The following is a 13,782-nucleotide window of genomic DNA, read 5'->3' as shown; positions in this document are numbered from 1 at the left end:
GCGGTTTGGTAGCGCCTTCGCCTACTCGAAAGGAATGCAGGACTTATAGACAAAGAGAAGAGGGCAGTTTTGGGTGGGCCTTTCCCCTAAAAAAAAGCAGTGTGGTTTCAGATGAAACACTAGTGTGTGGATAAGAATAAAGCAACAATTCTGAAAAAAATTATAAAATTATAAAAATATAGTAAATGTTTTATTGTGAGTATTTTGAATATTTTGTTTGGGAGCAATGCAATTCATTAAACAGTACACTATAACACATGTTGGAGTGTAATGGAGCAATAATATAGTTTAATATTTTACACACAATAAAATAATGTTGCCTAATTTTAAGCCATATTACATAGTAATACAGTTTTAAAGGGGTAGTTCGCCTTCAGGTCAACTTTTAGTATGTTATAGAATGGTGAATTCTAAGCAACTATTCATTTGGTCTTCATTTTTTCTTCTTAATAGTTTTTAAGTTATTTGCCTTCTTCTTCGGAATCTTTCCAGCTTTTCAAATGGGGGTCACTGACCCAACTACAAATGAATTGTTATTGCTACTTTGTAATACTCATCTTTCTATTCAGGCCCTCTCCTATTCTTATTCCAATCTCTTATTCAAATGAATGCATGGTTGCTAGGGTAATGTGGACCCTAGCAACCTGATTGCTGACATTGCAATATGGAGAGCTGCCAAATAAAAAGCTAAATAAGTCAAAAACCTCAGATAATAAAACATGAAAACCATTTGCAATTTGTTGTTTATCGCTCTCTACATCATACTAAAATTTAATATCAAGGTGAATAACCCCTTTAATAAAAACGTATTTACCTTTCTTGCTATATGCCCTCTTCATCCTTTTCATGGTGAAAACAGAAATTCTGGGGGCTAGGTGCTAACCAATCAGCAGCTGCTTATAATCGGTTATAATACACAAAAGCCATGAATATCCTGTAAATTATATCCTTATAAACGGTGAGTTCTGATGTCATCAGTTATAAACGGTGAGTTCTGATGTCATTTCTGTCACATGACTCATTGAAACTTGTGTATTATAATAAATAAAGTACCCCCAGTTGCAAAATATGAAGATATTAGAAGTTACCTCGGAGTTCCATGACCTGTATAAAAGCACTCGGCCTTCGGCCTGGTGTTTTCATATGGTCATGAAACTCCTTGGTAACTTATAATATCCTCATATTTTACAAGAGGGGGTACTTTATTCACTATATAATCAAGATCTGATTGGTTACCAAGATTAACAGCACTGATGCAGGATGGAGTGTTGTGGAATGGTGGATATGGTTCCATGGAGGAGTGAAGGTAAAATTACTTTATTAGATATACTTGGAACACAGTGGGACAAAGAGAATATTTGTATCTATATTTCTAACCTGAGGAGGCCTTGAACCAACCTAAAGCTGGCTATAGACGCAAAGATCCGATCGTACAAATCAATGTACGATCGGACTTCCTCATCTCCCGACCTGCCACTAACCATTCAGATCAAAGTCTTACCATTCAGATCAAATAAAGCAGTTAAAGAACAGATCAGCCGATGTTCTGCCCCTGACAGCAATCGAACGATAGACAAAGCTAGTGACAGTCTCCCACTGAAAATCGTACGATCGGCAATACACGCAGAGATATTATCGGCAGCCGACAGAAACTTTCTAACCTGTCTGATCGACCAAACGACCGATCTCCGAAAATCGTACGAATCCACGATTCGGATCGTTGCGTCTATGGCCAGCTTAAGACACCTATGACTAGTGCCGGAGGGTACGAAATGTGTAAGGTGGTCCATGTGGGTTCAGTATGTATCTAATTTTTAAACAATTCTAATAAATAAATTATTTTTACTAAACACATTCTAATAAATAAATTATTTTTACTAAATACAAGCCTTGGGATATATATCTTTTGATATAAAAACATTTTTCCTTATTGGTTGCCTTTGGAACCGGGGCATATCCCTCTGGCTGTGGTGATATAATCAGATGTATGGACTCCCAATTATGCAATGATTTACAGCTTAAGACTGCACAATGGAGCTTGAACCAATAACATCTGCAAACTACAGAGATAGAGGAACATTCTGGGAATAAAACACTTTTATAAACATTAGTAATTCCATGCAGATGCCACGGTGCCTTTTTCCCTGCATGTTGGCTGAGACTGTAGTCATGCTGCTTATTCTCTAGCCAGGGGTACAAGCTTCATCCTTAAGGCAATTCCATGTGGCTTGGTGGCAGAGCAGGTGAACAACAACATTGGAATCACTGTCCATTCATTCCTGTGGGATTATTCCCATCATTTGCCTGAGAGGTTTGCCTACCGTATGATTTATTCCAAGAGGTGATACAGTCTGTGTATAGCACAGAAACAAGTATTTCAACGTAGCCTTGAGTATTAAAGGAAAACTATACCCCCCAAACAATGTAGGTCTCTATTAAAAGATACTGAGTAAAACAGCTCATGTGTAAAACCCTGCTTCATGTAAATGAACCATTATCATAATAATTTACTTTTTTAGTAGTATGTGCCATTGGGTAATCATAAATAGAAAATTGCCATTTTAAAAAATAAGGGCCACCCCCTGAGATCATAAGATTCACTGTGCACACATACAAACCACATGTAAGGTCACATGAGCCAATTAACAGACAGAGTTCTGCCTTTTGCTTCCTCACTTCTTCCTGTTACAGTTGGGGGCAGATTCACTAACTTCGAGTGAAGGATTCGAATGAAAAAAATTCGAATTTCGAAGTATTTTTTGGGTACTTCGACCATCGAATTGGTTAAATTCGTTCGAATTCGAACGAAATCGAACGATTCGAAGTAAAAATCGTTTGACTATTCGACCATTCGATAGTCGAAGTACTTTCCCTTTAAAAAAAACTTCGACCCCCTACTTCGGCAGATAAAACCTACCGAAGTCAATGTTAGCCTATGGGGAAGGTCCCCATAGGCTTGCTAAACTTTTTTTGATCGAAGGATATTCATTCGATCGTTTGATTAAAATCCTTCGAATCGTTCGATTCGAAGGATTTAATCGTTCGATCGAACGAAAAATCGTTCGATCGAACGTTTAGCGCTAAATCCTTCGACTTCGATATTCGAAGTCGAATGATTTCAATTCGAGGGTCAAATTTCGAAGTATTTTTAACTTCGAAATTCGACCCTTAGTGAATCTGCCCCTTAGTGTTGTAGTATTTCTGGTCAGGTGATCTCTGAGGCAGCACAGATAGAGTCACGAAATGGTGGTTCAAGGCAAGAGATGTAAAAGGGCAATATTTATGTAAATATATATTCCAGTTTGGTAAGATTCTTTAATATGTCATTCAATTTGATATAAACTATCTGCTGCTTAAGTATTCATTTTGGGGGTATAGTTTTCCTTTAAGTTAGGGACCTGTATAACCAGCAAACCCTCATTTTCATGGTAACGTATCTCTAAATGTTTGGGCAGATATAATAGTACATAATCAGATCTGTTTCCCTGCTAGAACAGATGTCTTCAGTCTCTGCTTTATAGACTGGATCAGCTTCCAAATTTGCTTTGCTTGTTTTATTTTGATTATATATTTATTTATTTAAAGCACCAACATATACAGCAGCAAACATGATACATTTTCCACATCGGTTCCTGCCCCAGGGGAGTTTACAATGTTCACATTCACTATTGTCAGTTTTACCAGGAGTCCATTCACCTCCCTGTATGTATTTTGTGTGTGGGGCAAATAATATATTTAGTGATTATCATCTAATATGTCAGAGCAAACCTCTAGTTCAGTCATCTGAAAGGGATGCACGAGGGTTGTAACCAATCCCATATTTCCTCAAATCTTCCCTAGCATTGTACGGCAGTTTAATTAGGATCAGCGTGCAATTTATTAATTCGACCATTGCTGAAGTGTCGGAGGGCTGGGGTTCATCCATTTCATTATTACTATTTTGCATAAAATAAAATAGACTTTAGAAGTGATCTGGAGTTTTGTAGAGGGGACTACTTCATCTGTAATACCCAATAAGCAAGTCTCAGGGGACTTGATTCCTGGAAAGGATTACATTGGTGTAGCGGATGACTTCTGTCCAGTTATTCTAGGGCAGTCCCAGATCAAATGGAGGAAACCAGCGCCTCCCCTACTGCATTTCATGCAGTTGGCTCTGTCTAGTCTGTCCATAGCTTTAAACTTCAGGGGGGTGAAATAGATTTGATGAATCATTTTGAATTGAACCATCCTATCTCTACGTGATATTAGGCAGGGGTAAATGTTATTTGTGGCCTCCTCCCATTGGTCCTCCTCTAAAGAGGGGATAAGTGACTGCCATTTTTGTTTAAACTTCCTACCTCTCTTTCTCTTTGCCACGGTGGGTTGTTTAATAGATAACCTTTAAATCAATGGTTTTCAGACTTTATTTAGTTCAAACCCACCTTTGAGGTTCAACATATGGTCTGGGACCCCCTTTGATCAAAACAAGATATCAGATAAAGAATGGCCTGTATAAGTCATACTTCCATGAAAGAAAATACCTGTTTAATCCCAAATATCATGCAAGTTGCCCTCAGGCTAAACTTCAGATAATATCAAGGACCTAAATTAATTTCAGTCTGATCCCCCCCTACTCTGGGCTCCCCTTGGGGGACCAGCCTTGCCATCCTTCATTATTATGTACCACAGCGTTCCTATGAGTTTTTTTACTACATGTCCACGCTTTTGTGGCAGTTATACACTAGTCATGGTCATTCTGTGTTTTAGGCTTCTGATTCTCTGATTTCTGGAGCTTCACCCGTGAAATGAACTTAGTGCTGCTAACCAGACGTTGCTTGTATAAGCAGATTTTATTTAATGGAAGCTGGCATTTAAAGTCCTGCCAACAGAGGATCCCCGTAAGGCAGAGCTACTGACTTAATAGTAATAAAATGGGGATCAAAATAAAATGGTTACAATATGAGGCCACGGCTAGGGTAGGTGGCTATTACAAATGTACATTGCATCTGCAAAGTGTTACATGCCCCCGCTGTTTCAATTCCCATAAACTCTTTTCTTTCCACTTTTACTTACCACCTCTCCCTCTGGGCTAGAAAAGTACTCCATTGTATCGCCATGCTTCTGGCTGATCTGGAAGTAATATTTGTCAGCTGCCTCCAGGACAACATGGGAATCTGTAGCATTCATTTCCTCTGCTGGAGAAAGACACCCTGAAACACAGAGAATTGGGTCAAGATTAGATAATGCTGAAGAATAGACTGGATTCTGCAATGGCAATTCAGAATTTATAAACCAGACTCTCTGGAACTCAAATGCAAAGCTTGAAGAAATATGAATAATCAGCATATTTTCCAAGGCTTGGGTGTTTTATAACAGAATCGTTTGGGCATGAATCTTTACCTTCTGAGTGAAGCAACAACTTACTGTATTTCTCTTTCTATGGAGTTATATTTTCACAAATCATTATGGCTCAGCAAGGAAACTGACAAACTGTATATATTTATAGCTACAGATCTCTTTTATTATGAGAAATAATGTAGCAGACAGCTATCAATGGAAAGTGAAATGTAACCATTTTTTCCAAGCATAACTGCCTCTTTGCACAAACATTGCCTTCCCAAGAAAGCCAGGCAACCTTGGACTATATAGCTTTCAATAATTGATAGACAACCCCACAATCTATTTTTTTTTATATATATATATATATATATATATATATGAACCCCTAAACACTGGACATACTATAATTGGTAAGCGGTTCCATCGATCACGTCAAGCTGAGGGTGCAGAGATCCTTTCCATTTCAGTAAAAATGTCAACAAAAGTCAAGCCTGTTGAAGCATCAATATGAATGACACAACTGGTTCTCAACATTTATTCCTTAAAAAATGTTGTTCATCTTAAAATTAACTTTCTAAAACAATTTGCTAATGTTTATTAAAAAGGTATCCTTAACTATAAAATTGTAGCCTTACAGAATAATCGTTTTTTTGGCTGCTGGGGTGAGTGGCCAACATTTGAAAGCTGGAAAGAGGCAGAAGAAGAAGAAGACTGTAGGAATCCTGCACTAGATACCAACGTCCTTCAAGTTTCTTAGCCATGGTTCTACCTAAGCAAGCTCCTAGGGGCAGATTTTTATTAGATGTGGGAGAAAATACATTTGTCCTTTATATATAAAGAAAACTATTTATGTCTCCGTAAAAAAAATCCATGTCAGTGGGAATATAGCAAGGCACAAGGCCTTGTATAAGAACATGAGGATAAATTTAGAAGCGAGTAATGTCTTATGCATTGCTATGGGGTGGAGGATTCCAGACATTTATTCTAACAACATTACTAAAGTTATCTGAAACCAAACAGAGCTGGTAAACAGAAACCCTTCCTCCTTCTTACAGAGAGTGGTGCGGAGATTGGAGATTTCGCTAGGATATCAACTTCCTCCCATTTGTTTCTGAGGAATCCGCCGTAAGAAATCTATTTACTCAAAAGGAGAAACAAAAATACAAAACCCAACCGGAGATTAAAAGTGCCAACAGATGCTAAAAACATATGGGAGTTCAGCTGGGGATTTTACCCAGACCTTCTGTGAATAAACTGAGCGCATTTAATTTAGGGACCGGTCCCCTGGAATGCAAATAACTTAATCGTTAATATATGATATATTGTTAGCATAGGCTTATTCTCAGGGGCAACACTTTAAGAGAGCTGAAGGCTGATCCTTGCTCACTGGTCACAGGTGGACTGATCTTATTGTTCTTAAACGTTAAGGATAAACCATTATATTACAGTGTTTCTTATATTTCTTGTGTTATATGAATTATCTAAAATCGACATTGAAAACTCTAATTGAAACAAATGGGAAGGTGTTTCTTGCAGTGACAAATTAAAGATGAGTGCAAAAGACCAGAGCAAAACCCAACTATCATATACAAAAATATGCGTAGAGGTATCAACAGAAATGAATGGTAAAGGTATGGGAGCTGTTATCCAGAATGTTCAGGGCTTGGGGATTTACAGATAAGGGATTTTTATGTAACTTGGACATCCATACCTTTAGTCTACTAAAAATAATTGAAACATTAATTAGAAGTAAAAGGTTCTATTTTATTATTGCAGAGAAAATAGAAATAACTATTAAAAATTGGAATTATGTGATTCAAATGGAGTCTATGGGGGATGGCACCCCTGTAACTTGGAACTTTCTGGATAATGGGTTTCTGGATAACAGATCCCATACCTTTATGTCAATTTGTCCTTAAACATGAAATTTAGCTTCAGCTTTGCATTGCTAGTTTTCTTTTATAGACTAGTTTAGGTCTTATTGGCAACTTGCATTCATTAAAGAACTTTTTCTCTTATTAAATTCAGTTAGAACATAGAGCGAATTATTTATTTTATTGATGGAATCAATAGCACAGGCCTCCCATGTCATGCAGAAATATAGAAGCAGAATGGCATACTGAAACCCAAGGCTGCACGTGTACATGCTGGTGGGGCTCTAAGTTATAGGCATAGGGCTGACGGCATGGGTAACAGTTCTATGCCATTAAACTATTACAGATATAGGATCTCTTATCTGGGGACCCAGTATCCAGAGAATAATGGGAAGACCAAATCCTATAGAGACCATGTTAAGCAAACAATTATACAATTTTAGATGAAAACAGTGCCTTGTACTTGACGGGGATAAAACCGTGAATGCAAGTTTTTGTATTTTGCATATTACCCCACATTTATCACCCATGGACAAAGGTCTTTCCCCCATGTGTAATAAAAGGCACCAACTTTGCCCAGGAGCAGTAACCCATAACAACCAATACAATTCTACCAGTAAACCAATGAATTCTACCTGCTAATTGGTCGCTATTGGTTACAGCTCCTGAGCAAACTTGGTGCTTTTTATTACATAACCCCCTTTGCGCTCAAAAAATAAAGTGCAAAGACTTACACCTCCTCAATGAATACAATGCACTGTATTTCTGAATGGCAGATTGGGGGCAGCAAATAGGCAACCCCAGAGCTGTCAACAGTGGCGTAACTAGATGTTACTGGGCCCCACAGCAAAATAATTTTAGGGCTCCCAAAATATCCAGTGGTTGCCCTGTATTAACAATATATATTAAAATTCCTAATTAATTAGAGCCTTATGGGGCCCCCTATGCCTCTTGGGCCCCCCTGCAGCCGCAGGGTCTGCTTCCTCTGTAGTTACGCCCCTGGCTGTCAATTTACTGGTTGGAGAAACCAGGACATTGCTCTGTTGACGTCACTCATGTGCACATCGCAGATAGTAAATCATTTGGGGGAAATGTCCAGTAGTGATGGGACACCGGGAGATGGAGATGAAAATTGGGTAACATCCCCAGGAAAATTACAACCCCCCACCCTGCCTTTTGTGCATCATTTAGATGCAGTAGGAAGCACTAGATAGTTAGAAAATGGCAGGTTAGGAACCACTGCAACTTGCACTAGACTTGGCACACGGTGTCAGGTGCAGGCTTAGACAGGGTCAGACTGGGTCAACAGGAGACCGGGAAAAACCCAGTGGGCTCCCCCACAGCCCTTCCTCCCCCAATCACAGTGGAAAAAGTATAAGGTATTCGTTGGGGAGGAGCTGGCAGTGGATGAGCAATTATGTGTGCATGGGTGGCCCTCAGGTAGCAACCCCAGTCCAACCCTGGGCTTGGGGTTATTAGGACAGATCTACAGCCATTTAAGAATCTATAGCTTTGCTAGTTAATTGTCCTGTACAAAGACAATGAGGCAGTCAATCATAGCTGTACAGTGTATGTAGGTGTTGGGAATATTGGGAAATCAATTATAGCTGTGAATGGATCAGCATTTTAGAAAACTCTGAACCTAGCACATGCCCTTTAAGGGCAAGGTCACACGTGGCGTTTTTACGTTGCATCTTTAAAAACACGCGGCCAAGGGTAAATACGCCAATGAAACCCCACACGCATGAAAATATTAGTTTTTCGGCCTGCAGTTTTCTTTTCCCAACATGCATTTCAGTTTTTTCCCCACAATTCCATAAGAAGAATTTTAGTAACATTTTGCGAAAAAAAAGCCGAGTGGAAAACAATTCACACACAGAATGTAGCCGTACTGCTTGTCAATACGCAACGTAATTACGTCACCAGCATACAACGCCGTAAATATATGCGAAATTCATCTCACGAGAGTTTGCCCACCAAAATACACAGAGAATTTTAGCAAAGTGTATTTCCAAACCTGCGGATCCCATAGAGTTCAATAATATGGTGTTTCCTTGGTGTATTGGCGTTTCTGCTAAAAAACGCAAATACTGGCATCTTGTAGCGGATGTTGGATCGCAAGCGCACTGTGCGTATTCCATTATTTTTAATAAGGCTTAATTTTGTGCTTACTTATTTTTTGCTCAGCTGTACGTTTTTAAAAACGCAACGTAAAAACGCCACGTGTGACCTTGCCCTAAGTACTGTCTATCAGCATTAAACCCAGCAAACTCTCCATAGAGGATAGCAGCCTTTTCATCGAAACAAATAAGAACCTTCAAGATAATATCACAAAGCTAACGTAGAAATGATTTCCCGGAAGGAATTCTCAATTTGAAGGGCACATAAATTAAATATGTTCAATTTCACAATTTAATTTATCTTACATCATTTTTAAGGAGTTTAAAGGAAAACTGTGGCTATTGCACTGTAGTAGATGCTTCTTAATTCTTTTTGACATACAGGCTTTAGTATTTTTAAATAGCATATTTTAATTATTTTTGAAGGAGAACTAAACCCTAAAAATAAATATGGCTAGACATTTTATATTTTATATATTGAACTTATAGAACCAGCTTATATTTTCAGCATCTCTATAATAGTAATGACTTTGTAGGCACCGATATTTACTGCTAAAGGGCTGTGGTTGCCGTGGGCTGGTATAGACACAGGGAAGAGGGTGAAAAGAGAAAGAGACTGCTCTCAGGTTAAAGAAACAGTAACACCAAAAAATGAAAGTGTTTTAAAGTAATGAAAATATCATGTACTGTTATGCTGCACTGGTAAAACTGATGTGTATGCATCAGAAACACTATTATAGTTCATCTAAACAAGCTGCTGAATAGCAATGGGGGAAATTGAAAAAAGACTATGTGGCACAGGTTAAATAGTGGATAACAGATAACATTATGTTCTACAGAGCTGCTATCTGCTGTGTAACCTGAGCCTTTTCTCATTTGAATGGCTGCCCCCATTGCTACACAGCATCTTATTTATATAATCAATAGTAGTGTTTCTGAAGCAAACACAGCGGTTTTACCAGTGCAGGGCTACACTGCATTATATTTTTATTACTGTAAAACACTTTTTTTTTTTGATGTTACTGTCCCTTTAAGACATCCCTTAAAAAAAAGCATTGAACACACTCTATGGCTAATTTGTAATCAGCAGGGATGCACAATGCAGCCTGCAGTGGTTGCTAATCAGCTAATTCATTGGAAATGATTACTAATATTCTATACGGCCAGAGAGTGGATATTCTAATCAGGCAACGTTAAAAGAGTGGGATAGGGACCGTAATGGGATCATTTTTACATTATCAACAGAATAATGGAGAATCTTGGAAGGCACTTTTTGCTTCCTAAAAACTGAATGATTTCTACACTTTACTATTTCATCGTTAAGAATATAATAATATAATATTCTGTAGCACTGCACTGTGCAAACAGATTACCTACAACTACTGATGTCCCACCAAGGTAGATACCAATAGATGCAAATAGAATATGGCCTTTCATATAAGGCAACATAGTCCTACAAGTTACTATTCTTTTAAAATCAAAGCAAAACCAGTAGGGGCTCATTCACACAGGGCAAAAAAATATGCAAAGGTTTGCAGGCTTTCTTGCACCTGAAGTTTTATATTGTCAAATTGTATTATGCAAAACAACATAACAACATAAATGATAACATAGATAATCAAGGTTCGTTAATGCAAAGCTAATAATGCCAAACCATCTGAAATCCAGATGGCGCTATGCATACTGGACCCGTTATGAAACATAAAACCGGCAAAACTTTATGTAAGATTAAGCCCAAACATAAATAGGATTATAAATAAATGGCTGCTGTGATGACACTTCTTCCTCTTTAAGATTTTTAACACCTGTTTAAAAAAATCCACTCGCTCTTAAGTTTTAAATGTGCAGTCTGATCTAACACGGCCTATAGGGTTTCACAAGGTGGTGATGAATGTGCACAAGATCACATGGGGCTTGAAATGCAGAAAGATAAACGGTCAGCACAATTATGCAATGACGTGGGTTCTAGGTCTCAGGAGAGTTATAAATGGAGATGTGCTAAGTTGTGTCAACTTTCAGCAGAGAAGAGGTTAAAACGGTGAGAAGCACCCACCGTTAATTTCCCCTGCTGATCTGAAAGTGCCCATTCTGGCTGCACCTTGAGGGGCAAATTTACTAAAGGGCGAAGTGACTAATGTGGGCGGCGTAACTTCGCTAGTGAAGGAGATAGACCCTAGCGGTACTTCGCACCCTAACGCCTGGCGAATTTGCGCTCTGTCGAATGGACGTAACTACACAAATTCACTAAGATTCGGATTTTACTGAACGTTATCTCTTGTGCCAGACCTCAGACCAGGCGAAGTGCAATAGAGTAGAATAGGAGTTCCTCAAAAAATAGTTGAAAATTTAAATTGAAAAAGTCCCAAAAAACGCTGGCGTCTTTTCATTTTTCAGGGTGATAGGCTGAAAAATAGTGTAAAATGTTTTTTTGGGGTAACCTGATTCCCCCCTACATTTCCTAACATATGGGACATAAACTATATACTGGGCTCATGTGTAGGGCGATATAACAACTTTATTTTCTTTTATTAAGGTTTCCTGGGCTTGTTTAGTGTAATGTACTCGCTGCAACATATACGTCCATTGTACTTTAACTTCCCGCCGTAAGCAAATTAACCAACAATAGCACAACTTTGCTTCACTTGGCGCAGTAACGCTAGCGCAACTTTGCCAGCGCTCGGCACCCTGGGTGCAACTTCGAATTTTAGTGAATTAGCGTTGTCCTGGCAAATCTGCGCCTGATGAAGTGTTGCACAATGAGCAAATCGGTCGCTGGCGAATTTTCGGAGGTTAGTGAATTCGCCCCAGAGCCTTAGGGAAGAAAGTGTCCTGTTGGCTCAGTGACTATTACCTGCCTATATAGGAGAGGGCACAGGTCTATTCCTCTCTGGCCTCAGCCTGTCAGCAGTTGTGGATGTGCTGGAGGGCCTGGAACAGAAGGCCCCTCCATCATGTCTATAAACTAGAACTAATAGTAACAAATTTCCCCATCTGCCATGGCCCTAAGAGTAACAGCCCTGTAGGGAAGTCACAGAACAGGGAACATGTAAACATTGTGAATATCTATTTCTGAATAGAAACCCTTGAAGGGCTGAAATATAAGCATCCCACAAAGCGCATAACTTGCACAAATGAACTAGAACTTTAGTACCTCACTATGATCGTACTGTATTGTATTTAAAGGTGGTTCACCTTTAAGGTAAATTTTATTATGTTATAGAACGGCCAATTCTAAACAACATTTCAATTGGTTTTCATTATTTATTTTTTATAGTTATTTGCCGTTTTCTTCTGACTCTTTGCAGCTTTCAAATGGGTGTTGCTGACTCCCGTTAAAAAAAACAAATGCTCTGTAAGGCTACAATTGTATTGTTATTGTTTCCTTTTATTACTCATCCTTCTATTCAGGCCCTCTCCTATTTATATTCTAGTCTCGTATTCAAATCAATGCATAGTTGCTAGGATAATTTCAACCCTAGCAACTGGATTGCTGAAATTGTAAACTGTAGAGCTGCTGAATAAAAAGCTAAAAACCACAAATAATAAAAAATGAAAACCAATTGCAAATTATCTCAGAATATTACAATATTACAGAATATCTACATCATACCAAAAGTTAACTCAAAGGTGAACAACCCCTTTAACAAGTGGCCTGGATGGGCGCTATTGAGATTTAGATACAATACTCAAAAAGCCTTTCCCCTACACTGACACAACCCGGTGCTCCTATCAGCAGAAAACTGCACCAGCCCGGGGTTATACCAGTGAGCAGCACGGAGTGATCTTCTTCCGTCTTCCTCTTTCCTTCATGTGGTTGCACATGCGCAGTAAAATGAAAAGTCGAACTTTAAAAAGTCGGCTATTTCGTTCAACTGTGCATGCCTTTGCCCCGGGAATTTTGAAGAAGCCAGAAGAAGATCGCTCTGTGGTGCTCACTGGTATAACCCTGGGCCGGTGCAGTTTTCTGCTGATAGGAGCACTGGCCCGGGGTTTCAGGTAAGTCAATACAATCACTTGGGGGTGCCTAACATTTGCCACCCCCAAGTGTACGATGTCTTAAAATAAGGAAGGGAGGTTGCTTAAACATTATATTTTCATGGGAGAGTTGAGCTTTCATAGTAGATGAGGTTGAATTCTGGCTCCTTGAGAAGATACATGAATTTATTCAGGCCTGGATTTGTGGAAAAGGCCACCAAGGCCCAGGCCTAAGACAAGACCTTTGCCTTTTAGAGGGACTGCCACCCCCATATCATAGTATAATTTAGTAGGGGTATTGGAAGGTCTTGTTTACGTATATGTATGGTGTACGTTCTTAATGATGTCTATTAATCATAAATGAGTCTCCCACCCCTTGCACTGGGACCAGGGCCGCCATTAGGGGGATACTGGTGGACAATCCTCCCGGGCCTGGTGGCTACTATATGTTAAGGGGGGCCTGTCTGTGCTGCGTTTCCTGGATTAGCCAGACC

The sequence above is a fragment of the Xenopus laevis genome, chromosome 3S, assembly GCF_017654675.1.
Source record: "Xenopus laevis strain J_2021 chromosome 3S, Xenopus_laevis_v10.1, whole genome shotgun sequence".
Lineage (NCBI taxonomy): Eukaryota > Metazoa > Chordata > Amphibia > Anura > Pipidae > Xenopus > Xenopus laevis.
The sequence above is the reverse complement of the archived record's forward strand: the minus strand, read 5'-3'. Positions refer to the sequence as shown.